This window comes from Scylla paramamosain, chromosome 3 (assembly GCF_035594125.1).
Source record: "Scylla paramamosain isolate STU-SP2022 chromosome 3, ASM3559412v1, whole genome shotgun sequence".
In the NCBI taxonomy this organism is placed as follows: Eukaryota; Metazoa; Arthropoda; class Malacostraca; order Decapoda; family Portunidae; genus Scylla; species Scylla paramamosain.
In genome coordinates this window covers 11,552,501-11,580,297 of record NC_087153.1, presented here as the reverse complement: position 1 = coordinate 11,580,297, position 27,797 = coordinate 11,552,501, and the positions used below count along the sequence as shown (strand labels likewise).

Genomic DNA, 27,797 nt, shown 5'->3' with positions numbered 1-27,797 from the left:
CTTGCTTCTCTGTGTGTGTGTGTGTGTGTGTGTGTGTGTGATTATCGTTGTAGTAATAGTAGCAATAGTAGTCTAGTAGTAGTTGTTGTTTTTATTGTTGTTGCTGTTTTTGTTGTACCAGCAATAACACCAGCAGCAAAAACAGTAAAAGTAGTAGTAGCTGTGTAGTAGTAATAGTAGTGGTAATAGTAGTAGCAGTAGTAGTAGTAGTAGAGGAAAGAGGAGCAGTTCTTGTAGTAGAAATATTTTAAATTGAGTAGAAGGTGCTACGCTGAGTTGTGAGGATGAATGGAAAGTGAAATGGTGAAGGAAAGGAGGAACACACAAGACACGATGGAGGGCAAGACAGGCCAGGGGAGCAGGGGCGGCGCGGCGTGGACTGGGCGGGGTGGGACCTGTGCTGGCTTGCTAAATGCACCTCCGCCCCTCACTTCCACTTTCTCTCTCTCTCTCTCTCTCTCTCTCTCTCTCTCTCTCTCTCTCTCTCTCTCTCTCTCTCTCTCTCTCTCTCACGATTTTCATAATAATTACCTTTTTCCTCTCTCACTCCAGCCGGCCTTCCTTTCTCCAATCCTCCCTCAACTCTCAAATCTTTGTGTTTCAGCTGCACGTTTACTGACTTCCCACGTCCCTTACAGAAACCCACAGCTTAGACGTACTGCAAGCGTCCCGTTATAACATTCCACCTCCTTCTTTCAAGCATTCTGACCTGAAAATAAACACTGGAACCTTAAAGAAACATTACCATCAAAAAGTGTTCGTCATTTCACTTTTTTTTTTTTTTTCGTTGTAATTTCAAACCTACGAGGAGAAAGGATGCAAGTTACTTCGGGGTGTTGCAGAGGGGAGCCGCGGGGGAGAAGTAGAGAGGCGAAGGGAGGTGAGGAAGTGACAGGATGTGGTGGTGATGGTGGTGGTAAAGAATTAAATGCGTAAGTAGAAATAAAAGTAGAAATAAGTGTTGATGATGGACGTAGAGAGGGAGTTGCTGTGAAGTGGTAGTGAAGGGAGGGGAGTTCAGGGGAAGAGAGGACTCAACATAGAGTAGAAATGTAAGATTCGATTGAGTGTTTGTGATTGACGGAGGGAGTTGCTATGTGAGGGAGTGAAGGGAGGGGAGCTCAGGGGAAGAGAAGAGAGAGAGAGAGAGAGAGAGAGAGAGAGAGAGAGAGAGAGAGAGAGAGAGAGAGAGAGAGAGAGAGAGAGAGAGAGAGAGAGTTGTGGCGAGCTGATATGAAGGACAAGTCATGCTGCGTGGCTCTACATAAACAGGGGAGATGCGTCCCATCCATCATGCGCTTTGGAGAGAGAGAGAGAGAGAGAGAGAGAGAGAGAGAGAGAGAGAGAGAGAGAGAGAGAGAGAGAGAGAGAGAGAGAGAGAGCCATGTTACCTTCCTGTACTTACGTCATAGAGGGGATGTGCTAATGGACCACATTCCCAAACTTTTCATTCTTTCATCCCTCATATTTTACAGGCTGAAGTGGAAGTTGCTGCAGTTATCGAGGATGTTTTCTTGATTCTAGTAATAGTTAAACCCGTATCTTGCATCCGCAGTGGGAAAACATTCATGAAAACTCGTCTGATCTTCTCTGTGGCCTTTAAAGATTGTCGTGATGAGATAATAAAAGGAACTGGTTCTTAGATAGAGTGGTAGATGATTGGAATAAACTCAGTAATCAGATTGTTAGTGCTGACTCATTAGGGAGCTTTAAAAGAAGATTAGACAATTTTTTGGATGAGGGTGATAGGCGGCAATAGGTAGGTATATTTCATACAGGGACTGCCACGTATAGGCCTAATGGCTTCTTGCAACTTCCTTTATTTTCTTATGTCTTGATTTTCTTAAGAGTACATGCCAATGTGCTATGTGGTGCCGTGGATGTGAAGGCGTTAGCGTGGAGGTAGTGGCATGAACAGAACCATACAGCAGCAGACAGTGGTGGTAATCTAAGAAGGTCAGGTTGGCGTGGCTGTCTCCCTGAAGAGTCGTATGGGAAAGCTATCAGTGATGCATGCAGCGGGCGGGTGTGTCGCGGGCCATCGTGCCGGGGACCGCACCGTGACTCCTGGCCAACCATTGACCCGTGACGCTGGTGGTTGCTGGGAGCGGGTCGGGTCCGGGAGTGTGTTTTCGTGTTGTATTACGGGTCAGCATCGTGCGGTGAAAATAGGTGGGGGAGTGACTGTATAGCTGACTCATAGAGGAATGTAGAAAACTCTGGTACATAATTCGATATAGCCTGTGAATATTTTTTTTTTGTTTATATTGTTTCCACTTTTATTTATGTGTTTAGTTCATTTTTAAGCAAGGAGTGTCTGGGCAAGAGTTACGAAATTATAAACAAAAAGACCCATTGAAGGTGCTAATCCTTTCGGAAGAGAGTTTCTAACTAAATCTAAAATTGCATTGTGAGGCGCCTTGAAGCCTTCCTCTTGAGAGACCACGTATTATATTCCACATGTTGAAACGCGGTAAAGGCAGTGAAGAAGCAACATGACAGGGGAAACAAAGAGAGAAAACAAGAAACGAGAGAGAAGACAAGAAACGAGAAAAGAACTAAGTAGACAAGGAACGAAAAGCAAACAAGAAACAAGACAGAAGAGAGAGAAAAAAAGGGGGAGAAGAAAAAAAAGCGAATAAAAGAGAAGACAGAAGAACAGGGGAGAAAAAAGTAAGAGAGAAGACAGAAGATACGAGAAGCATACAAGAAACAATAAAGAAAACAATAGAGGCAAAAAAAAAAAAAAAGCATACAACACGACACATAATCTAACCGTATACATATGTTAGTATATACGGAACAGGCGAAGATACATAGACGAGGGTGATTCCGTACCTTCCCCGGGCCAGGTCAGGCGGGCACGTTTCCTCAATCTGCCTGGCATGTCGTGGTTTGGGGCGGTTGGACAAGTAAGGTACAGACCCGCTTGGTACAGACGAACCCCGCCACTCTTGTCTGATGTCCCCAGAGTAGCTGACGCCTTCTAGCCTGACACTCACACCTAATCTCTTTGCCTGACTCCATTGTGGGGAGGAGGGAGAGGTGCGGGGAGGAGCAAGAGGACCGGCAGAGCGAAAAGGTACCGCGCGAAGATTAGGTTTGAGAAGCGTTCTTTTAAGGAGTAAGGTGAATGGGTGGTGGAGTGGGTCAGGGGGGGGTCACGCGTCCTGTCAAGTTCATGGGTGATGTGGATCGCATGGGATGTGAGGTGAAGGGGAGTGGGAGGATGTGAGGAGGTGATATGCCAGGAGGAGGATGCACGAGAGAAAATCTTTTTGCGTAGAAGGGTGATGTGTTGGTGGTCATGAAATACGTAATGAAATGTAAACTTTATGGATAGTGTTTTGAGAGGGAGTTAGATAGATTGCAGTTTTGAAAGACAGCTAGATAGATTGCAATTATGAAAGAGAGGTAAATGGATTGCAGTTTCAAAAGACAGCTAGATGGATTGCAATTATGAAAGACAGCTAGATGGTGTGAAATTTTTGAAAGACAGGTAGATGGACTGCAATTGGAGAGTTGAAGTAGCATGTATATTCAAACAGTGTGCATGTATCGGAGGTAATAAAATATGTAAAGAAACAATTCTGTTGGATTCCTTTTTGAAAGACAGTAAACTTGATTGCAGTGGGTGAAATGAAATACCATATCGATTCAAACACTCCATACCAGTGTAAACTTGAGGATGTCATGTCAAAGAACTCATAGAAACTGGTTACCTCAAATAATATTCTAACAAAGAACTCATGAAAATCCTTACCTGAAATAAGGATATAAATTCAGACAGTGCATGACAACATAAAGTAGAGGCCTATGTCAAAAAGAACTCATGGAAACTGGTTAGCTGGAATAGAGATACAAGTTCAGACAGTGCATGATAACACAAACCTGAGGCGTAAGGTGGTGATGCAAGGAACTCACGGCCCAGCAAGGACGTACAGGCGAGGGATGGATGGACGCCCCCGCATCCTGGTTCCCACGACCCATTTCCACCCTGGCTGGTCCACTTCACTACCCACGCCCTTGTTCCGCCACACCTTCTGCCTTTACCAGCATTTCCCGCATCCCACGACCTTTTCTGCTTCTCACACACACACACACACACACACACACACACACACACACACACAGAGAGAGAGAGAGAGAGAGAGAGAGAGAGAGAGAGAGAGAGAGAGAGAGAGAGAGAGAGAGAGAGAGAGAGAGAGAGACTATTTTAACCCTTTTACTGTTATTTAGCATATCTTTCCTTAATCACTAATCACTCCAGGACATTTATTTTTGTACAGTCACCTTCAAACATTTTACTGGTTAGAAATTGCAAAATCTATTCTTTTAGTCCTTGTATTGCTTGTAAAAACTCCATGCCTTGTTTTGAGTCATTGCCTTGTGTGAGTCGTTGCAGATCGCAGTGAAGGTCAAGGAAGCTCTATGATTATACAGATGTGATATAATAAACATGAGCACACAAAGAAATTACAAAGGACCGGTTGACCTACACTTTACAGCTCCTGAAACCTACACAATTCAGTTAATATAGTCTCTTCTTATTTGTTAATTTATTAATTCCTTCATTTTCAACAGATTCATATTTTCATTTATTTTATTTATTTATTTATTTTTTTTCATAATGTTATTTATCTTTACTTCATCTCTTTGTGAACCGACTGTTTGTTTATTTCATTATTAACTTCCTCGTGCAAAGCGTGTAGGGTATTAGCCTCTCAACAGAGTGGATGATACGAGGCCACACTCTTTACTCCTGATGTAGATTAACCATTTGTTTTCTTGTACTCAGTCGTCTATTTGTTTATTTCATTATTAATTTCCTTGTGCAAAACTTCCCCAATATTAACCTCTCAACAAGGGACACAATACGAGACCACAGTAATTTTTCCTGACGTAGATTAATATCCTTATTCCTTCCCCTACTCAGTCGTCCATTTATTTGTCGTTCTTTATCATCTTGTGTAAAACATAGAGGATATTAACCTCTCAACAAAGTAGGTAATACAAGACCAATCTACTCCTGAAGTAGATGAACACAACTTATCTTTTTTCCTCTACTCAGTCATCTATTTCTCGATTCCATTATTAATTTCCTTGTGCAGAGCCTCCACGACATTAACCTCTTTCAACGTACGTAATACGAGACCGCACTCCTTACTCATGACGTAGATGAACACAATTTCACAACGACCCGCCGCTCAGTTAGTTTAAGAGCGTAATAAAATAATTGTGGCGGCGTTGCTCCACCGTCCTGATAATTAGCTTCGTGTTCCCCGCGTCTCCCAATAATAAGCCGAGGCCGCGGGACCCGACGCGTTCATTATTAAGGGAGAAGAAACGAGGCGCCGCCGCGGGAATCTGGGAGCGTCCGGGTATTTTGCGCCGCCAGGATATTTCTCAGCTTGAATCAGTAGCCAATTATTGCATGCGTTCTGCTCCTGAATTTACAGCCACGTGGTTTGTTAGCCGGGTTTTATTTAGTGAGGATTTCAGTAACTGTGTGTGTGTGTGTGTGTGTGTGTGTGTGTGTGTGTGTGTGTGTGTGTTCGTGGTCATGGGTTCCCGTGCCGTAATGAGCTTGGAAACTTTAACACTACTGATTTTTGTTGCCTTTGACCATATCCTTTCTTATATGACAACAAAAGATCGAGAAAGAATAGCAGTCAGAGAATTAAGACCTGCCTACTTCTGTATTACAGTCTAAACTTGTACTAGGTCATACAAACTTGAGGAGAGAATCATAATTCGGAAGTTGTTCGTAAGAGTGGATTGTCCCACTAGCGTCACCAGCATTACAGGCACGGCGCTTCACTGCTTCCTGCTAGGCGTTGGTCAGCTTCAGAGGCCGCTCGAAGGAAGCTAAGAGAGAGTCAATGCTTCCTTGAGCCGCTCACTCCCACTGCGAACCATCCTACTCCCCGCTACTTACTCATGTCCAGAATGACCTACGCATGCCAGTAAATCGACACCCGCTGCGCTGCTCGGCGTCTCAATACCCGGACCTTGCTGGGCAGTGTCGGGGTGTCCGGGAGTGTGGCAAGGTTATGGAGGGCTTTGTGTGTACTGGGATGATCTAAAGAAGGTTAGGTGGAGAGATGGAATTCAGAGAGATATGAGACAACCACGCCTGGAGGAAGAGGATACACAAGACAGAAGATATTGGGAACAACATATAAGAGCGAGCCACCACACTAGGGATTAATAAGGCAAAAAAAGAAGAAAGAGGAAAGATTCGTTCACTCCAGTTACTTTAATCCCAAGGGGGTATATCTAAGACGTCATCAAGGTGCTGTGGAGCTTGACTAATGCCCTCTTTGTATCTCCAGTAGCATCCTTTGACTCTTTCATTGCAGTATCCGACGATTTAAAGTCAAACAGACACAGCAAAAGATCTTTCACAAGCACCAGCGGGAATGAAAAAAAAAAAAAAAAAAAAAGAGCTTTCGAGTGTTTGTCGCATATTATATTTAAACGTGGCTGTAGAACGAAAAGAAGTTTATCAGAGTGGTTTATGATTAATGAAAGATGTATCAGGTAACAGTCAAAGGGTTAATTGGAGATGTTTGGTAATTCAGGTGGGTTTCATTCCATAGATATTCGGATTAAGGGATTTGTACTGTTGTGTTGCATCCTGTTTTAATTATGGGAATTGGTTCATTATTGGGGATTTTTCTGTGTTCCGGCAGATGGTCCCCTTAAAGTTCTTGGTCTCATTCATTGCTTCATCTGTTTATCCATTCATTCACTTTTCATCATCTTTTATCTCTTACATCTATCTGTTTATCTGTCTACTTATGCTTCTCTTCCTTCTTTCGCTGTGGTTTTCACTCATGGGATTAAATCTTTGTTCATGTTAATTAATTTCCCTAATTTTAACATTCGTGATCATAAAAATACTTCCTTAAAAATCCATTATTACTTGTTCAGCTTTTCTCACGGCAAAACTCCGCTTCGCCAATTTTTATGTAGAAAGTTGGGAATGGCACACATCTTGCACACATTTTCTTCTTTTAAAACATCCAGAGAGAGAGAGAGAGAGAGAGAGAGAGATGAGAGAGAGAGAGAGGAGAGAGAGAGAGAGAGAGAGAGAATCCTCCAGATAGCCCCCCCCACCACACACACACACACACACACACACACACACACACACACACACACACACACACACACACACACACACACACACACACACACACACACACACACACACACACACACACACACACACACACGAGTACCTGAAGAACCCCCCCCCACACACACACAGACAGACAGACAGACAGACAGAAACACGAACCAGAAACCAAAGAGAGCCAAAAAGAAGCAGCTTTCAGAAAACCTTGTATTGCCTGCACTGGGAGAAAAAACGCGGTGCAGCTTCACATAAATCCTCGCCTTTAGGAGTCTTCTTGATACTCTCCTTTCAAAGTTGTGTTAGCCGCAGGGGTGGAGGAGCAGCTTCTCCCGGAGTCTGGTAGCGAAAGAAACAAAGAAAGTCGTTTGGAGAAGCTATCGCGTTGGGAACTTCGAGAGGGAGAGGGAGAGAAATGGAGAAATGTAGGTAATTTAGTGCAGCAAGGCCAGGGAAGGGTAAAGAGGAAGGAGTAAGGTAAAGACGTATAAGGAAAAGTTGGCAATTTAGAGCAAGCAGGCCGGGGGAAGAGAAAAGATTAGGATGAAAGGGATTGGAAAAGTGAAGGTAATGTACTGTAGCAAGGCCAGGAAAGAATCAAGAGTAAGGTAAAGAGGGATGGAGAAAAGTAGGTAATTTGGTGTATGCAGGCCAGAAAAATGTAAATATTAGAGTAAAGGGAGATGGAGAAATGTAAGAAGTCTAGAATAGCTAAGCCATGAAAGGGTAAAGAGTAGACTAAGATAAAGAAGAATTGGGAGGCCAGGAAAGGGTAAAAAATAGAGTAAGATAACGAGGAATGGAGAAAATGTAGGCAATTTAGAGCAAGCAGACCGGGGAAAGATAAGAATTAAGGTAAAGATTAAGGTCGCAAAACAGTGATACCAAATTTACGTTCTTTAATTTTCTTTAAACCCACTGAAAGGAGCGTCTTAAATCCTAGTCGTGAGTTCGTACATGTGTTTTATGTGCGTGCGTGAGATCCCTAATTGGTTTGCCAAGTCCTGAAATAAGAAGCGGGTCAGTTTTCCTCTTCTCTCGGGATGGAAAACACACACTCGCTCGTTTAAGGTTTCCCAATTCACTTATGACCGCGAGAGGATGAACGGAGGCAAGAGTTGTGCTAATTCGCTCTTTTGTGTTGACGTCTTAAAAAATCGTCCCTTTGTCACGTGTGTGGGCCCGAGGAAGCGTTCTGTTTATTTTGTTTGTGATGATTTGTCGTTCATCGTGTTCTTTTAGGCTAGTGCTGCTGAAACGATAGAGTGGTACAGTAACTATCATGTCACCGGATGCGAGAGAGAGAGAGAGAGAGAGAGAGAGAGAGAGAGAGAGAGAGAGAGAGAGGAGAGAGAGAGAGAGAGAGAGAGAGAGAGAGGAGAGAGAGAGAGAGAGAGAGAGAGAGAGATTGGAGATGTAAGGTGAACGACTATGTGATTCTATGAAACGAAGATTTGAAAAAGAAAGTCTCTTTAGCCCTTTATAACAATTTTCTAAACCAGTCTAAAGCTACAGGCACTAAAATATCTGAACTACTGTAGATAAATAATAATAAATGTAGTAATAATCATAAAATAAGAAAAGAAAATCGAACTCATATATACATACTATCATAATCACTACTTTTACTATCAGCACTGTCTTCTGAATTCAAACAGGAAACTAGCACCAGATATGAGCTTGAGGGGAATCCATAACTGTTAGAGGGTTAAGTGTGCTGTTCACGAGACATATAAAACATTTTTAAACATTTATTTATCACTTAAATTTACAAATGCATAGTAACTCAATCCTTTCACTGCGATATTCAACAGTTCACATATTAAAAAAACGACGTATGGAACCATAATAAGCATCTAAAAGAAAAACGGGAATAAAAAGGATAGATTTTGCAATTTCTGCTTGGAAGTGGGTGTAGAACAAGAAAAGATGCCTCAGAGTGGTTAATGATTAAGGAAAGATGCGCCAAATAGAAGTGAAATTATTATATTGGCACGCGGTTTGAAAAAAGAAAAAAAAAAATTCTCTTTTTTTTTTTTTTACTTGTGTTTTTTGAGACCGACTGAAGTTAATTGGAGCAGTTTAGTGTTGCGCCGAAGTGAAGTTCATCATTATATATCTGACGTAAAGCTAAGGATAGTTATCAGAAGAAAAAAAAAATTGTGGTGAAATAAACTCCTAAATCAACGTATAGTGCAATTTGTAACGAATCAAATATAGAGGAGAAGAGAAAACGTGAATTCGTAAAGCATGGAAGAGCAGGGAATACGTTGAGCCGGGGAAGGTTTCTGGAGAGATTAGAAAGCGAATAAAGTGGCTGGGTATGATGGAGTGGGGTGAATTAATAGCCGCCTCTTGAGTAATGGTGATGGGAAAGACATGATGGACGGCAGGTTATCTGGGCTGATGATAAAGAGCGTGGCATCCGCAGCGCTGAGGGAGGCCTGGGTCAGACTCCTCTAGTACACGGGTGTTGAGGAAGTTTAGTGACAGGCAGCATGGGTGTGTTTACCTCTCCGGCGAGACGTGGATGAAGAGTGTGAGTGATATGTTTTATTAACGAGGCAAAGTGTGTTTCTGTTCGTGTAAAAAAAAAAAGAGAAAAAAAAAGGAAAAAAAGAAAACATGTAAAAATCTGGTTAAAAAGAAAAACAAAGAAAACAAATGAATAATGTGAAAAATCATATAAGAAATAAAAAAAAAAAATAGCTGGAAGAAATCGTGTATGAAATAAAAGAAAAAAGGAAATCATGTAAAACTCAAGCAAGAATTAAAAGAAGTGAAAAAAAACAAGAAAATCTGCAAAAAATATATAAAAAAAATAAAAATAAGGAAATTATGAAGAAAGTAGAAAAAAAAGGAAGAAAACGATGCAAAAAAAAAATAAATAAATAAAGTTTTGTAGTTCTCTATCATGCATACAAACACATTCAAGAGTAACTGTTTTAAATACGAGCTATATTACGTAGTTGTTCTTTACTTTATTTGTCTTAACTCTCTTTCCTTTGTTTTTTAATTGCAGGTGAGTGTTGATACTGCCCGGTGCGAGTCTCGGAGCTCAGGTAAACAACTTCCTCACCTCTCTCTCTTGTCTTTGTGTGTGTCGCCTCGTCGCCTGGTGTGGATAATGAAGAGACGCTTAGTGGCTGCAATCAATAGTCTTGTGTGGGGGTGTGTGGAGACAGCGGCTTTCCTGTCTGCAGAGAGAGAGAGAGAGAGAGAGAGAGAGAGAGAGAGAGAGAGAGAGAGAGAGAGAGAGAGAGAGAGAGAGAGAGAGAGAGAGAGAGAGAGAGAGCTGTTACTTGAATTATTCTGTTGTGGATTTCGTTTTCTTTTTATTATATTCTCGACTATTGTGTGTTGAATAGTGCTGGCTTTAAGGTCTATAGTCAGGCTTCCTAGGTGTGAAAACATGTGTCTGGCAGGCAGGCAGACAGACAGACAGGCAGACAGAATGACCGAGCGCTGTTAATAATTTAGGATACCCCTTCACCCCCCCTCTCTCTCTCTCTCTCTCTCTCTCTCTCTCTCTCTCTCTCTCTCTCTCTCTCTCTCTCTCTCTCTCTCACCATTATTCACACGAGTAAGTCGCTGTGTCCGTCGTAAATTATCACTTAGTGTCACCACGTCGACCGCCTCTGCCTACCAAAGCCCCGCCCTGTACCCTAGCCCTGCTTCCCCACCCTCCCTTCCTTTCCCTCCCTCCAACTCACTAGGCAGTCAGCTGGTTCGCCGCCACCCCTCTCTGCTTCTCCCCTCGCCTCTCCGCCTCGCCTGGTTCCTTCCTGCTGCCTGTTATCGGGAGTAGCGTCCTGCATAGTGATATCGGGTGTCGGGAAGGGCGTGGGTGCGGAAGTGTGAGTCATCCGGTGCCGCTCCGCCAGTCCCACCCACACCTGGTGATGTGCTGATGTGGTGGTGGGCGGCACTTCTCTCCTTCCCTCTATCCTCTCCTCTTTTCTCCCCCGCCAGACAGACCTCCCGCCCTTCATCTTTTCCATTTCTCTCCCTTCTACGTACGTCCATCCTTCTGGCTCTGCTTCTGCTGTTGCTGTTGCTGTTGTCGTCGTCGTCGTCGTCGTCGTCGTCGTCGTCGTCGTCGTCGTCGTCGTCGTCGTCGTCGTCGTCGTCGTCCTCCTCCTCCTCCTCCTCCTCCTCCTCCTCCTCCTCCTCCTCCTCCTTCTTAACCTGGTTTCCTCTAATCATACAAACATCCCTCCCTCAGCACTCTGCCTTCTTATCTCCCACCCTGCCCTGCTCCGCGCTCCTTCCCTCATCCTCCCTCCTCCCCTCGTTCGCTCTTTCCTTGCTTATCCTGAGCGTTCTTCTATCACAATTTATAGTGAGGAAGGAGGGGGAGCAGCGCAGGGTTGTCGGGGTGAGATGCTCGAAGTGTGCTAACTCATGGCAGGAAGAGGTCGGGCGTCGGCCAAGAGAAGAAGGTGTAGACCGAGACAAGTGGCGGGTCTTCTCCTCTCACCGGCATTCTAGTGTATAGGTCTCTCTCTTCAGGGGTCTTAGTGGCGGCTGCAGTGCGGTTGGAGGTGATGGTGCGTGTTATGGTGAAATTGAGCCGTAGTGGTTATCTGTAACGTCTCCCTACTTATTTTGTATTTGGGGTTTTATTTGTGGGTTTGGTGATAGCGGAGTTTTATTTTCGGAAGGGAGATGTGTGCGTTCAGTTATTATTCATGTTGTCAGTATACTCAGCACTCATTCATCCTGACAGTATAGCTCACCCTGCCGACATACTCACCCTCCCAATTCACACCCAGTCATTACACTCAGCACACGCTAACCCTGCCAACACACTCACTCTGCCAACACACTCATCCTGTCAATACACTTAGCACACACGCCTTACCAACACACTCACCTTGATGACGCACTTAAGATATACTCATCTCGCCACCACACACACATCCACACACTCAGCACGCACACACACATACGCACACACACTCCCGCCGCAGTTAACACCATCAGCACAGTCACCCCACCAATACACTCTCCCAGATGACACACTCAGCCCCAGGAATCCACACTCTAAACCACCAATTTCTTCTCGAGACTCCGCGACTTCGAAGTGAACCCAAGTAATTTCGAGAGCGAATGGAGCATGAGAGCCGCCGCCTTCGGTAATTTGTGTCCCGCCAAACCTCGCGTCACCGGGAGGAGCTTAATATTTGGGCTGCATCAGGGACCCTCCAGCGCCCTCCCTCCTCCTCTCCTGCCTGCCTGCTATCCTGCTATCCTGTCTCCTGCTGTCCTGTGTGCCTCTCTCCCTACCTCCCTGTCTGCTTCTCTCCCTCTCTCCCTGTCTGCTTCCCTCCCTCCTTCCTCTGCTGCCTGCTCTCCTGCTGTCTGGTGCTTCCTTCCTTGCTTCCCTCTCTGCCTGCTCAGTCTGGCTGCCGCTACTTGCCTGCTGCAGCCTCTCTCTAGGATGCCTGAATTTTTCTCTCCTTAGGAAGTTTGCTCCGTGTTTTAAAGAATCCTGCCTCCTCTGAAAAAGTTGACTTATCGAAGCGCGCCTTGGGTACGCCTCCGCTTTACTCCTGAGGAAATATTTTATCTTCCCCTCACGATGCCGGAACGCAATCAATTTTGGTATCTTTTGGCATCACAGTGTATTTGAACCCAGTCAAGACTCCTATCAGTGCTGCGGCTGTACTGTACGAGTGCTCTTAAGATTTTAGCGCTGATGGTAGGAGAAAAATCCATACTCAATACTGGCAAGGAGGCGAGTGTAAGGAGGAGAGACCTCAGTGACTCAAGACTAGCACTTATGATAGGGGAAAACTGCACTCACAAAAAAAAAATAATAATAATAATGATGATGATGATAATAATAATAATAATAATCTAATACTGGTAAGGAGGCGAGTGTAAAAAGGAAGGGCGCTCACTGACTCCCAGCCTGGCCTCCGGTACTCGAATATTAGAGGCGGGAAAAAGTCCTCTCTTTATTAGTAAATTGAACCTCGGGGCTTATTGGCGCTAATCTCTCTTGCGTCAAACTTACGGGAAACTTTGCTCAAGGCCACAGCAACTTAGAAGCGGCGCAGGTAATGGAGCTAGACTGTGGTGGTGGTGGTGGCGGTGGTGGTGGTGATGGAAGGGTGATGGTTATTGTTGTAGGCAGGAGTGATGGCCGTGGCTGTCGTTACGGAAGTCGTCTTGATGCTGTGTTGGTGGGATAGATGCTGCACTGCTCCTGACCACGGGTTTCCTCCCTCCCCCTCCCTCTCTCCCTCCCTCCCTTCCCTGCTTCACTGCCTCCCTGCCTCTCTGCTTTTTTTCCTTGTCTCCCTGCCCTGCCTTCCTCTCTACCTCCTTTCCTCCCTGCTTCACTGCCTCCGTGCCTCCGTGCTTTTCTTCTTCTCCTCCTTGTCTGCCTGCCTCCCTGTCTGTCTGCCTCCCTTCCTTCCTGTCTCCCTGCCTCGCTGCCTCACTATCTCCCTTCATCCCACTCTCCCTGTCTCTCTATCCCCTTTCCTCCCTATGTGCCTTCCTTCCTCCCTGCCATCCTACCTCCTTGCCTTCCTCTTTATCTCCCTGTCCCGCTGTCCGTCTGCCTCCTTTACTCCCTCCATGCCTCCCTGCCTCCCTTCCTCCCTGCCTGCCGTAGTCCCGTGGTTATTGCTGAGTTACAGAAACCTGGAAATCCTCTGCAGCCAGACAGAGAAAGAGAGAGAGAGAGAGAGAGAGAGAGAGAGAGAGAGAGAGAGAGAGAGAGAGAGAGAGAGAGAGAGAGAGAGAGAGAATGTTTCCGGTTGATATACTGCAAGCCAACACCCAACACACACAGCGGGGTAGGATTGAGTAAGGCAGGACTTCTCAGCCTCCCCAATACCAAATCTTGCCCGTGGCCCGTCACTGCTAAACAAACAAGCCGCGTGAGGGGCAGCGCACAGCCGACTAGGGAGGGAAGCTGCCCTGATAATACTTCCTGCCGTCGGGACCAAGTTTGCTCCTGAATCTCAAGGCTGCAGTCCACTGGGGCGAGAAACTGCAGGCTCGAGATCTCTCCTGCAGTGCGATATTCCCTGACACATGACATTTGGGTCCATATTCTGAAGCGCTTTGCTCTCTCGCCACGACTGTTTTCAAAGGCCACAGAGATGATTAAACAGGTTCTCAAGAGTGTTTCTCTTGTTAATGATGTGAAAATCTCGTTAATCTGTCACAAAAACCATAAAAAAATAAATAAATAAAAAACCTGTGTAACTTCAACTAGAGCCTTTTGAATGGAGTGGAAGTGTGGGCATAGAAGTGTTTTAGAATCTAGTCCTTGGTGTGAGACTTGCAGTGAATCGCCAGCACACGGGTCTCTGGGATGCTTGTAAGTCCTGACACTTCTTAGATCTGCTGCGTATGTCAAAGAAGAGCCTTGTCGGTAATGGGATTGCAAGGCTTGGTATAGGCTTAAACGAGACCGGACGTCAACAGATAAGCTTTAGAAGACTGATCAAGTGGAGTTCAAGCCTCATCGTTTTACTTCCGCCTTGCCTCGAGTAGTCACTTGAGGGACGCAGGTGTGGAGTGTTTGCTCAGCGCTGATCTCACCAAAGAGCTTGGGGTGCAGACCAGAGCAGCGTGTGTGGCTGGCTTGAGGAGCGGCTGATGTCATAAAAGTAAGCGATAGTGTCCCGAGCAGCTGCTCGAGACACCATGCTGGCACAGTTGTTTATTGTAACACTTTTCGAAACATTTATTTATCAACTAATTTTACAAGGTGCATGTTATTTATCTGGTATAGGGGATAAGTTACCCTTTTATAAGAGAAAAACAGCACCAGTAGGGCCTGTATTCCTAAAGGCTCAGGGGTCTCATTAGAATTGTTTTCAAGGCCCACAGAGCTCATTAATCGGATTCCCACGAGTGTTTTTACCATGGTGATGGAGAATAAAGCTATATAAGCTCTCTGTAGGATTATGAAAACGCACTAAAAAACTCAAATACCTTTCCGTTGAAACTCTTAAATACAGCAATACTAGAGACTTAGAATACTGTCATAGAAGTAGCGTGGGAACAACATGTTTGCCGGAGTGAGCGTGGGCGCGAGTGGCGGCATGTGGTGGCGCGTGGGCGGAGGGCAGGGAGGGACCGGCGTTATAAATTGATTATTGATCCGAAAACTTTAGGCTGTGTGCGATCGGTGGGCGGTGGCTGGCTGCTGTGTGGCGAGCTGAGGGGCGGTGGCGGATGGCTGTCGGTGGGCGGAGGGGCCTGCACACCTCAGTCCCCTCCGGCCACTCGTTAATTTTCTGTACTCCTTATGGTTGTGACCGTAGCATTCCTCCGAGACCACTCTGATGTATCTCCTCACGAATTATTCTGATTACTTCCCATACTCTTAGCTCGATATTCCCTGGCTGCCTTCCACGTGTGTATTCCTTAGTCCCGGTCCTTGAGAAGCCTTTGACTCCCCACGCTCCCCTGATTGCTAATGCTACTCGTTACCTGCGCTGCTGTGTTAATGAGACTCTCCGTGTTGCCTCCACTTTTTGTCCTCGTGCTCTCGTATTGGTGCGCCTCGTTCCTTTATCACTGAGAGGGCGGAATGCTGATTAACAACAAAACCGATGTGGGATGATTCGTACCTGACAAACTTTTCACAGGTAGCATAATTTGCATGTATTTTGTATCATCATAATATTGCAATAGATATATGTTTTGTTCTTCGTCCTTTTGTAATCGAGTTTTTTTTTTATACTACTACTACTACTACTACTACTACTACTACTACTACTACTACTACTACTACTGATAATAATAATACACTTTATTTCGCGTGAGGTACATTTTTTTTTGGTATGACGTTATACATACTGGTATACTAAAATGGTTAAGATAATATTCTAAAGGTTTAAATATAGAGTACTTCTGAATTAAAATTGGTATCGTTATCGTAAATCATTATTATACCCTACTTTCTCTTCTCTTCCATCGCCACGCCTTTACCGAGCAACTCATCGCCCCTCTCAGCATCTCCGTCTCCTCTTCCCATCTGTGGTTGTGGTGGTGCCGTTCCTTCTCCGCTGTACTGACCAGATAGGAGAGAGACAGGGCTGCCCTCTCTCTGCTGCTCGCTCATCCTGCCAAGCGAAGGGAAAATTCAGTCCAAGCGTGTTATTAAATGTTTTCTCGCTTCCATGTTTCCTATATTTTGTGGAAGCTGAGTTGGTCCTCGTCCGTGCAGTGTCTGGTAGTTCTTTAGTGATATCTTTGCTCATGCCGTTCCGTAGAGCCTCTTGATGCAGTCGTTGGAGATAAGGTTGGTAGGAAGCGTGTGGGTGTTTCTCGGCCACTCAGTGATAGCTCGATAAATTGACAGCTTTCTGCGGGACTCGAACTCAGAAACTCGTATCCTCGAATGTCACTGCGTCGTATCTTCTGCTTTAAATAGGTCCTAGTGGAGATTAGTATAGAGGTTTTCAAGAGTGTATTCATCGTTCTAGTGATAGTTTTAACCAGCATTCTGCACTATTAATAGCTAAAGATATCATGAGAACCCGACTCATCATCTGTGTGGCTTTTGAAAATAGTCTTCATGAGAGGCCGTGGTGTTTCAGAATACGAGCCCGGATTCCTGTTATCACCACGCCTGAACGCTGAATGCTAGCAACTTATCGCCTCTCCATAAGTTCGTATTTCCTCCACGTTTATCTTGATGGAAAATTTTCTTTTACTCTTAATTCGTGCGTTGCTGCAAATTTCTTTTCTTTTTCAAGCTCTGAGCGAGGCTGCGTAGTGCGTCCGTGACTGAGTTTGTATTTACTCCATGTTTATCTTGGGAAATGTTCTTTACTCTTAATTCCGTGCCTTGCTGCAGGCTTTCTTTTTTTCAGATTCTGTGAGTGAGGGTGCGTTGTGTGTCCGTGACTGTGTGGAGGGGGGTGTGAGGTGAGGGGCGTGAGCTGTGTTGTGCAGACCGTCACGCGTGTGGAGACAGTACGTTGGCAGATTAGAAAGAAGAAAGAGGCTTGGAGTTAAGTGTTCTCTTGCCTGCATCTCCTTGGGCGTTTGTTTTCGTCTTTCTAGTTGGGTGGGAACTTTAATTGTTGGGAGAGAATGGCTGGCTGGGTGAGATGGGGATTTAGACTGAGGATGAATTTATGGCTCGTGTGCTGTGTGTGTGTGTGTGTGTGTGTGTGTTGTGTGACAAAGGTGAAGTGTGTGGTTCTGTGGGAGAATGTTTGAAAATCCCCTCCCACCCAACTTATCTCCCACCCTCCCCTCTCTCCTTCCTTCCCTTTCCTACTCTCTCACCCTCGTAACATCTGGTTTCTCGACTTACTAAGGCTGCCTCCCCGCGCAGCTGAGGGAAGCACTGACACTTCTCCGCTTCCCTTGTTCCCCTCGCTACGCATCCTGCAGGAGTGTGATGCTTGGCGCTTCCGGAAGGGAAGGTGACAGTTGTTTTTGTCCCGGTGTGAGAGAAGCAACACCCTTAAGAGCAAGACGGGACGGCAGGCGAAGTATTCAGGAAAGAGTCGTGAAGTGGGTGGGAAGGTGATGTGGTGCTACGCCTTCACACAGTTGCCAAGAGCCTGACGCAGCGTAGCAGAGCTCAGTGTTTCCTCCTCCTCCTCCTCTTCCTCCTCATGGGCTGTCACATGTGAATCGTGTCACTGTTTGTTTGTGCTTCTTCACGCTGCCTGTCTTGTGCGTCTCGAAGCGGCGGCTCTTAGTCTTTTATCTTTTGTTCTTTTCTTTCTCTTTCTCTCTCCGTCTTCCTTGTTTTGTGCTTATCATTTTGCCAGTTTCTATTTTTTTTTTTTTCGACCCTCCGTCTTTGTCACTTTTCTTGCCTGAGTTTTTATCTCTTTATGTTTCTTTTTTCTTTCCTTTGACCTTTTTCTTGTGGCCGATAAGACTGACCATCCTTCTACTTTTTGTTGGCATCGTTTCTTCAATTTTCACTTCTACCACCTTCCGTCCCTCGGCGTCTCTTGCCATTGGTCGGGAAGGACAATCACCGGAGCGTCGTAAGTTATCCTAACAACCACTCCTTCCTTCCCGCCATCCGTCCTTCTCAACTCCCCCCCTCCTCCTCCACCCTCCTCCGCCGCCGCCTCTTTCTCGCGTCTGGCGGGCCTCGGCCATGCAGTCTGTGTTTTGCTGGCTCGGTGAGTGAGTGTTTCCACACCGCCCCGGCCCCCCCGGCGCGCCCACTCCACCCGCCACCTCCGCGCGTCGCCTCACACTTCAGTTCGAGAGTTGTGCGGGGTTGTGCGCTTTCTAGCCGCGAGCAGTCGTGTTCTGCTTTGACACGGTGATCCTGAGGAGGTTGGTGGTGCAGATTATACATGTTAGGTTCCCGCGTTTCGCCAAACCACCTCAGTGTTAATGCTTGTGGCGCCTTGCCTCAGGCCACTCAGATAACAAAGAGTAACTGCATGGTATTTACGTGGTGTATATGTGTGTGTGTGTGTGTGTGTGTGTGTGTGTGTGTGTGTGTGTGTGTGTGTGAAAATTTAAACAAGCGTGCTGAGAAAATAGGTTGCGCGAAGAACTTGAGACTGATAAAAAGATGAATCAGGTGTTGCATTATCTTGTGTGACGGTTGGCTTACGGTGACCCTCCGTGACCGTGTGATGAAGTGTGGCCTTTGAAACTGTGTAGAACCTGACACTTACACGAGGTGACAGAGGAACACAGTGCGAGTGAGGAGTTCTCAAGATTGGTGTACGATGTGTCGGGACAGGAATAATCACGTGGCGCGTTGTTTGTTACCTGGTGGTGGCGCGGCCTTGACGAGGCTGCGGCAAGGGCGGGGGGGACGCTGGTGCCTGCTGGTGATGCTTCTCACACCTTCTGCTCCATCTGTGCCCCTGACCAGCCCCACGCGGCCACAGCAGGCACGTAGAAGACCAAAAACAGCACTAGACTTTGGTTAGGTTGTGTATAAGGCAGGTGGAACACTTCCAAAGCGGACCACCTGCACTATTTGGGGACATGAGTGCTGACGTGTTTTTGTTGGTGTGTGTTATGCTTGTCCTTCTGTGCGAGAATGCCAGAAAACACTGTGCCTTTTTCGGTGTAAGTGAGGCAGTCTGCAAAATATATCTACAACACAAGTGGAAAACAAAACAAAAGCCGTATGGAGAAACACTTGGTTTATTTATTCTATTTTATTTCTACATGCAAAAGTTTAAACATTATTGTGGCTTTCAACATTGGGGAACGGTAAACTAATACACAAGTTTCCAAGTGAATAGTTTTGTACTCTGTTTTCGCACCAAACGTTGTCCTTTAACACACGGAAAAGCAACTGTCGGGGGAAGGGAAGCGATTGGCCGCGGAAACGAGTGTTTGTGACGTTGACGACACACGACTCTGCTCCAGAATGGCGGCCGAAGTGAAAGTTATTCCGCCTCATGGTAACTATTTCCTGCAGTGCAGGAGCGGCTGTGACCCAGGGGCGAGTCATCATTCGTGGCGTGTCGGCCCTGCTTCTGTCTGTGTGTGTGTGTGTGTGTGTGTGTGGGAGGAGTTAGTCTGTGTCATAAGCAGGAGTGGGTGTGAGTGGTGTGCGAAGTAGGGAGAAAGGGTCAAAGGGAAGGTGGAAGGCGCCGAGCGTTGTCTTGAATTGCACACAAAATCAGCTTTGATCGGAGGAGCTTGTATGTCAGCCGGATCAGGTGCCCGTGTGTGTGTGTGTGTGTGTGTGTTTGTGTAGTGTGTGTGTGTGTGTGTGTGTGTGTGTGTGTGTGCGTGTGTGTGTAGCACGAGGTGTTGGCGGAGCTTAGTCGCGTAATAACAACTGGAGAGGCGAACGCAAGACTTATGGAGGAAAACATTCTAAAGGTGATAATTTCTATAAGGAGTCGTGTAGCAACGGCGCAGCATGTAGGCGACGGCGAGGGGAAGAGAGGGTGAAAATAAACAGACAAGAAAGGCCTGCATTTTGTCCTTTCAATGCTGGGGAATTTCCATGTTTAATATGATTACCAGTTATTCGTCGGGAAAGGATGAATGGAGATGTGATAATAGTGGATTAGAAGCTAGAGATGATTTTGAACGTTATCGTTACGACAGTTTTTTTTTTTCTTTCTTTCTTGAGCTTAAATCAATTTCTCTATGGGGGTCACTGTTTCTTGCTAACCTCTCCTTTTTTTTTTTCTTTTTTTTCTATTTTGCGTGTCTGTTCGCTCAGATCTTTTCCTGCTTGTCATTCGCGATGTTATCCTTGCATCGGATCTTCGATCTCCCTTTTCCTCTTCTTCCGTCTACTTCCATGTCCATAACCTTTCTACATACACGGTCTTCTCTTCATCACGAGAATATCATAAACCTAGTACGATCTTATAATGGTGCGCGGGACAATGTTAAATCTATGTCCTGGTGCTGAACGGGTCAAAGGTTCCTCGCAGACACGAGAATGCTTTCCTCATCGTCACGGGGGTGGTGGCGGTAATAGTCGTGTTTTTTTTTCTATGTAAGTCAAGTGGGTGTGACGTGTGTTGCTGGATGGCATTGCGAAAACTCTTCAAATAACAGTGCAAGTGTTGTACACTGTGAGTTCTGGTTGTCATTCCTTGCAGTGGCTAAAGAAAAAAACTGACACTAATGCTCAACAGAACTGTAATGCGTTTTTTTTTTTTTTTTTGAGGTGCGTGGCAGTGACGAGCGTGCGTGTGGAGGAGTTACAACACAACACATGGTGTCCTGCTTCCCTACATCCCTCGCTGTCAACTTTCATTTCTCCTCCCTCGCCGCGTCCCCTCCCTCCCAGCCTCCTTCCTGCCTCGCGCTGCGCCACAAAGACACGTACAGGAAGCACACTTCGCGCCGCCCTCCTCCTAGCACACTCCCTCCCGCCTCGCACACTCTATTGGCTGCCACGACGCAACAACGACCGAGGACGACATTCCCTTGTGTGCACTGGTCCTCGTGCACACTCGTGAGCAAGAAACCCAAGATCTCCATTAAATTAATCCCAGGCCCTTTACTCTCAATGCCGTATTCACTCAGGTGTTGTAAGTGACATCTAGAACACTACAAGAAATACAAGATCTCATAAGCACGCTCTTTACCCTTTACGCTCTAATACTCTTTTGAATTAAGTGTTATTTATGTTACCTAGAACACCTACAAGAAACACAAGATATAACCAAGGTCTTTGCTCCCTATACTGCATTCAGTCAGGTCTTGCTTCTGTTACCTGGAGACTGACGGAAGACAACAGCGACAGGAAAGCAAAGGAGACGAGGAACAGAAGTCGGAAGCCATTATATTAATTGATATTTATGTTGATATTGTTTACATCGTTATTCTTATATACTAGGGTTTGTTTAGCGACCTCATCTGTCACACGTGGCCTGTGTTTACGTGGGGGACGGGCAGCAGAGGGAAACAGTGCGCTGGGCGAGGCGGTGTTGGGTGGGTGGTTGTGTGTGTGTAGTGTGTGTGTGTGTGTGTGTCGGTGATGAGGCCTGGCAGTGTTGTTGTGGCGCTAGTCAGGCGTATGAACGTCGTGAAAACAACACCGCTCCTCCCCATTGCTCTCTCCTGACACGAGGAGAGAGAGAGAGAGAGGAGAAGGGAGAGAGAGAGAGAGAGAGGAGAGAGAGAGAGGAGAGAGAGAGAGAGAGAGAGAGAGATACAACTATCTAACATACACTCAACACACCTAAGAAGAACCACAAATCATGAATCGCCCAGTAGCATATGATATTCTCTTACCATGGCAACACTAAACAGAAAAAAATATATATATATAAAAAATCCCTACATGGAGAAACAGAAACAAAATACTACCCCAAACCTTTACCATAAACCACTCCCTGTCCAGTCTCACTACAGTCACTCCCTGACCAGACAAACAAAAGATGACGTGGGTGGAGGGCCCAGCGAATCTCACGCCAGCTTGACCTTTGCTTCGTGAACAGTAATACACATAGGCCCTTGGTGACTCGGAGTAAGAAGACGCGCCTATAACTCACTGTCGTATTTGCTAAAAGCCTTCAGATAGTGTGTTCGGGGGGGAGACTTAGCGCGTGAGTCAGAGAGAGAGAGAGAGAGAGAGAGAGAGAGAGGAGAGAGAGAGAGAGAGAGAGAGAGAGAGAGAGAGAGAGATTAGGTAAAGAGATCCGGAGGTGACATTACGAAGCCAAAGACAGGAAGGGGGAAGGAAGTACTGGATGTTTGAAGTGAGGGGAAGTGAAATGAGGGGAAATGATAAGACAAGTTCGCAACACGAGGGGAGAACACGAGAGAAGCAGACAGGCAGGGAGTGAGGGGAAAAGGTACGAGTCTGAGCAGGGCAACGAGGGGAGAAGAGAAGAGGAGTGAAGGAGTGAGCAGAGAAGGAGTGAGGGGAGAGGAATATAATAAGTGAGGAGACCACGAGGGGAAACACGATGCTCTTACGAATGAAGAGAGAGAGAGAGAGAGAGAGAGAGAGAGAGAGACGAGGAGTGAGAGAGAGAGAGAGAAGAGAGAGAGAGAGAAATGAATGCATGAATGAGGGAGGAGGAAATACGTGAGAGAGATTCATAAGGAGGTAGGATGAGTGGATGAAAAGAAGAGGATAAGTGCAAGGAGAGAGAGGGAAGGGAATGGGCGTGTCTGGGCGTCCTGTGGGGTAGGGAGGTGGTAGATAGGGTAGAGGTGGGATAGGGGGGTGGGTAGTGGGTTGGGTCGAGATGGAATAGGGGGAGGGTAGAGAGTGGGGTAATGGGTACAGGAGATCAGATTACACTACATAGGCATGGTAGGGGGTGCTGGGGGGGGGGGGGGGCTGAAATACCGTTGAAAGTGGTTAATTATATATGGTAATTACCCCCTCTGCGGGAAGGAGAGAGAGAGAGAGAGAGAGAGAGAGAAGAGAGAGAGAGAGAGGAGAAGAGAGAGAGAGAGAGAGGGGATTATGTTTACGAGTATTTTCGGCGTCAAGTTTTACGAGTGTTCCTTGGTTTTGTTTTTGTGTTGGAGGTTCGACTTTTCTTACTTTCTTTCTTTATTTCTTGCTTTCTTTCCTTCTTGTTCCTTTCTTTTCTTCTTTCTTTCATTTTTTTGTTATTTTATTGTTTGTTTCTTCCTTTTTTTTTCTCCATTTCTTAATTTTTTGAGAATATACCCTCAGAAAACCTTATTTACACCACCTATCTATCTAAAAAAAACTACTTCTCAAGCACAGTGTAGTTAATACGTGACCACTCCAACACACGACAGATGATCAGGGAACCAGTAACAGCAGGCAGTGTTATAGGATTAAGTCTTTTCCTGCCGCTTTCCTTAGTTTTTTTAATGTAAGAGGGAACATTGACCTAGGGTAATAAACTCGAGTGAAAAAAGGCTCATTAAAGGTGATAGTCAATAAATAGTGTAGTCGTAAAGTTTATCCTAAAGTTTATCGCAGTGACCCTTGGCAAGAATATGTTCAGATGGTAGTAGCAAGGTTGTAATCACTCCGACGCACACCTGCACACACACGCGTGCATGAATGAAGCACAAGTCTGTTCCTGTCACCTGTTGTTCCGCCAAGGATTTAGTGTAACCTGCTTTACTGTCACTGGTTGTTGAGGAAATGTGTTGGCTTGGGTACAGAGACACGAGTGTTGAAGTGGTGTGTGTGTGTGTGTGTGTGTGTGTGTGTGTGTGTGAAGCTTTGTTTTTTTTGCGTTGTGTCAGATGTTGTTACCTTTATCTGTTGTTCTTAGTAACTTTATAAACGGAGGTATAGTGTTTGCCCTTTTAAGATATCATTGCTTTATTTAGACGTGGTGTTTTTAGCTCTGATCTCTTTCCTACAACTATTTTCTTTTTTGTCAAATATACTACTACTACTACACTACTACTACTTTTTCTAATGTTACCACTGGTGTGTGTGTGTGTGTGTGTGTGTGTGAGTGTGTGTGTGTGTGTGTGTGTGTGTGTGTGGTATTTGCAGGGAGGAGAAGGGGAAATAAAGCAAGAGAGGGATTGGAATTTGCACGTAAAACAGAATAAGTTGCGGAATAGCCTGAAATTCAATTAAATAAATAAAGAAAAAAAAGGAACACAAAGAAAATAGAAGACGAATACGTAGCACACAAAGAAAGATAGAAATAAAGAGATACAGTAAAATCCCTCTTATCCGGCATCAACGGGACCGCCGACATGCCGGATACTTGAATAGAAGTGAAATTATGTCCACAATCACCACCTACACTCACGCATCTTACCATAACAAAGATCAGCTGATCTTAATCAGCAGCTGATCTGATCAGCTGCTTAAGTGTAAGCACAACACGCTTCCTCTTTTCTACAACTTTAGGCATGATGAAGGCGTCAGGCGATAAAACAGTGCACACGCGGGACTGAGTCACTGAGTAAACACAGTGCAGTGGGCCGCGGGTGGCGCGAAGCAGTGCGCTCTGGTGGCGAGGGGACAAAGTATGCCTCGCGCGGGAATTTTAATGGATTTCATGAGTACACATTGATTTTTTATTGATTTTTAAGGCTCGGGAGGAAAAATGTGCCGGATACTTGAAGCTGCCGGATACTCGAATGCCGGGATGAGAGGGATTTTACTGTTACACGATATAGGCAAGGGAACAACTGTAGTGACAAAAAAGCGGGAAACAAAATATGGAGAAGGAAGTGAATGAAAAGTAGAATTAAGAAATAATGTTAAAGGAGAATGAGAAAGAAAAGGAATAATGTAGTAAAAAAAAGATAAAGAGGAAAGAAGAGGAGGACGAAACGCTGAAGAAAGAGGAGTCACGTGGCATACATGAAGAGAGAGAAAGAGAAAGAGAGAGATAGAGAGAGCCCAGGTGGTTGGCTGGTGGTGGAGGTGGTAGTAATGCCCAAGGCGGAGTCCCCAGCACGTCCACCGCCCCCCGCTCCCTCCGCCCGCTCTTTCTGTCCCACATGCCCCCAGAGGGAACTGTTTGCAACTCCCAGACTCAGCCCAAGCCTCAGTCACGGCTCCTCCAAAAGGCTCCTTCTTCAGACTCATCCTTGTTCCATCTCCCACCACACACCCTGGCTTTCTCTCTCTCTCTCTCTCTCTCTCTCTCTCTCTCTCTCTCTCTCTCTCTCTCCTCTCTCTTCTCTTCTCTCTCTCTCTCTCTCTCTCTCTCTCTCTCTCTCTCTCTCTCTCTTTTCTGCAGAGTATCCAGTCTTCTCTTCTTCCTTTCGTCCTCTGGATTTCATTCTCCCTCTATCCCTTATCATACCGCAACAGCATTCCTCTTTTTCTTCTTCGTCTTCCTCCTCCGACTGCTGCTGCTACTGCTGCTGCTGTTGCTGCTGCTTCTCCTCTTCGTCTCTTCTTTTATTCATTCTTTTATCTTTTGCTTGTTTCTCTGTTTGTTCGTTGGTTTGTGTGCTTTTTTTTGTTTCATGCACTGTATTATTATTATTATTATTATTAGTAGTAGTAGTGGTTAGTAGTAGTGGTAGTAGCAGTAGTAGTAGTAGTATTGTAGTGTAGTTATTGTTGTTGTTCTTATGCTCCATATTCTCCTGCATGTTTTTGCCCTTGTTCCATTTGTTCTTGTTCTTGTTCGTCCTCCTCCTCCTCTCTCCTCCTCCTCCTCCTCCTCCTCCTCCTCCCTCCTCCTCCTCCTCCCCAGGCTGTGAGGCAAGCCCGCCAGGTTAGTTCTTGTGCAATATGAGGTGGCTGGATGCATCAAAAGGGAGGCAGATTGAAGGGGACCAGATACTTAAATACTGATGAGAATCGAGGAAGTGAGGCTTAGCAGAGAGCATGACAGACAGACCAAAACGCACCCACACACTTACACACACACACACACACACACACACACACACACACACACACACACACACACACACACACACACACACACACACACACACACACACACACACACACACACACAGAGATAGAGTGAAGGAGAACGAAGGAGAAAAAAAGGAAATAAAAATAATAAGTCGAAGGCTGTGAGGCAATCTTGAGGAGAGGACACGGGAAAAGTCCTGAGGCTGCCACGGGTCACTGGGAGGAAGCGAGGGAGTTTGGGTGGGCGAAGCGAGCAAACTCTTACAATATTCCTTCGAGTTGGTGAGTTTCCTTCCCTGGCAGCAAGCATGCTTTGCCTTTGCTAGGGTGTCTTCCTTTCCTCTGCTTGTCTTGGCTGTTCCCTGACTCCATTTGTGCTTCTGATGGGAAGGGAGAAGGAGGAGGAGGAGGAAGAAAAGGAAAAGTAAGAGGAGGAACAGAAAGCCAAACAGCAGTACCTATTTGGTCCTTATAAGGCTGTTTGTGTGGCACTACACGATCTAACTGACTGAGTGGAATATAATTGCATAGAGGGGAGAGACAGGAATAAAGGAGAGGGAAGAGGGGGGAAGGTAGGAACCAAGGACCCGTAATACCTGTTAATGAAGCGAACCAACCACCAGGGTAATTCGTGCTCCACCCGCAGGTAATAGCAGCAGCCTTTGTTTTGCCTCGATGAGTGGCGAAGGAGTGAGTGAAGGAGTGGCGAAGGGAGTGAGTGAAGGAGTGGTGAAGGAGTGAGCCCATCCGCCTGCCTGACTAATGCACGTTAACACAGTAGCTCAGTGGGGGGAAGAAAGTTTGTTCTCCGCCGTGTTTATGACTCTACTACCTGTGGTTTACGAGGACCACTCACCTGTTGATGGAGCCACGTATACACAACACCCACCCAGCTACCTGTAGACGAAGAGGTGGAAGGATGTGGAAGGAAGTAACTTTCGCTTATCTGGTTTAATTACTCACTTTAAACACCCGTGACTTTCCCTCCCATTTACGATCCTTTGTTAGGCGTCGATCGTGAGAAGCAATCAGACCTGCGCTAAACAACAACATCAACATCAACCATCAACATCGAGCGCGTGTGGGGCAACCAATGATCCCCGTGTTAAGACATTTACGGCTTCCTCCCGGGGTATTAATAAAAGCGCCGGGAAATAGATTGGCTGGGGAAATAGCTTCGTGATGGGCGTATAGCGTGCCGGTGCCAAGACGCGTGTTGCTTACCTGACTTTCCCTTCACACCTGAGGGCACGGGGTATCATGGGAGGAGAGTGGCGAGGAGGTGATTCAGAGAGTGGAGGGAGAAGGAAGTATGGCAAGAGGTACTGTGATGGAGGAAGTGGATTATAATGATGAGGTGGAATCTTGGAGGAGGAGGAGGAGGAGAGAGAGTTGATGTAGTGGAAAGGAATTAAAAAAGAAAGGATTAGGATTATAGGAAGAGAGGAACAAGTAGCAAACAACATTCTATGGGCCCAGAAAAGGAGGACGCCGTTTAGGAAGCCTTATTAGGAAGTTTAATAGTAGTAGTAGTACGTAGTAGTAGTAGAAGGGGAGAGAGAAGGGAGAGGAGGGGGAGGAGTACAAAAGATATATTTTGAGATAAAGGAGTGAAGTTCCTTAAGACTGGCAACGAAGGCCCTCAATGAAAACAGTTGAAAGAATGTATGGGAGGGCAGAGGGAAGCAGTAGTAGTTGAAGTATTAGAAGTAGTCGTTGTAATAATAATTGGATAATAGTGATGATGATGATGATGATGATGATGATGATGATGATGATGATGATGATGATGATGATGAGGAGGAGGAGGAGGAGGAGGAGGAGGAGGAGGAGGAGGTGGAGGAGGATGGAGGAGGAGGAGGAGGAGGAGGAGGAAAAAGGAGGAGGGAAGTAGTTGTAGCAAATAAGGGTAGA

General features: G+C 45.8%; 1 protein-coding gene across 5 annotated transcripts in view; it reads left to right on the top strand.

The window, feature by feature from the left end:
- LOC135090232 (uncharacterized) overlaps positions 1 to 27,797 on the top strand; it is a 238,062-nt gene that overhangs the window by 25,005 nt on the left and 185,260 nt on the right. For 2 of the 5 annotated variants that reach the window (XM_063986793.1, XM_063986782.1), the window contains exon 1: positions 17,744 to 18,433. The exons of the other annotated variants lie outside the window; for them this stretch is intronic. The gene's annotated coding sequence lies outside the window, so the exon portion shown is untranslated. Of the gene's footprint in view, positions 1 to 17,743; positions 18,434 to 27,797 lie in introns of those variants that run through there. 5 annotated transcript variants of the gene reach the window in all.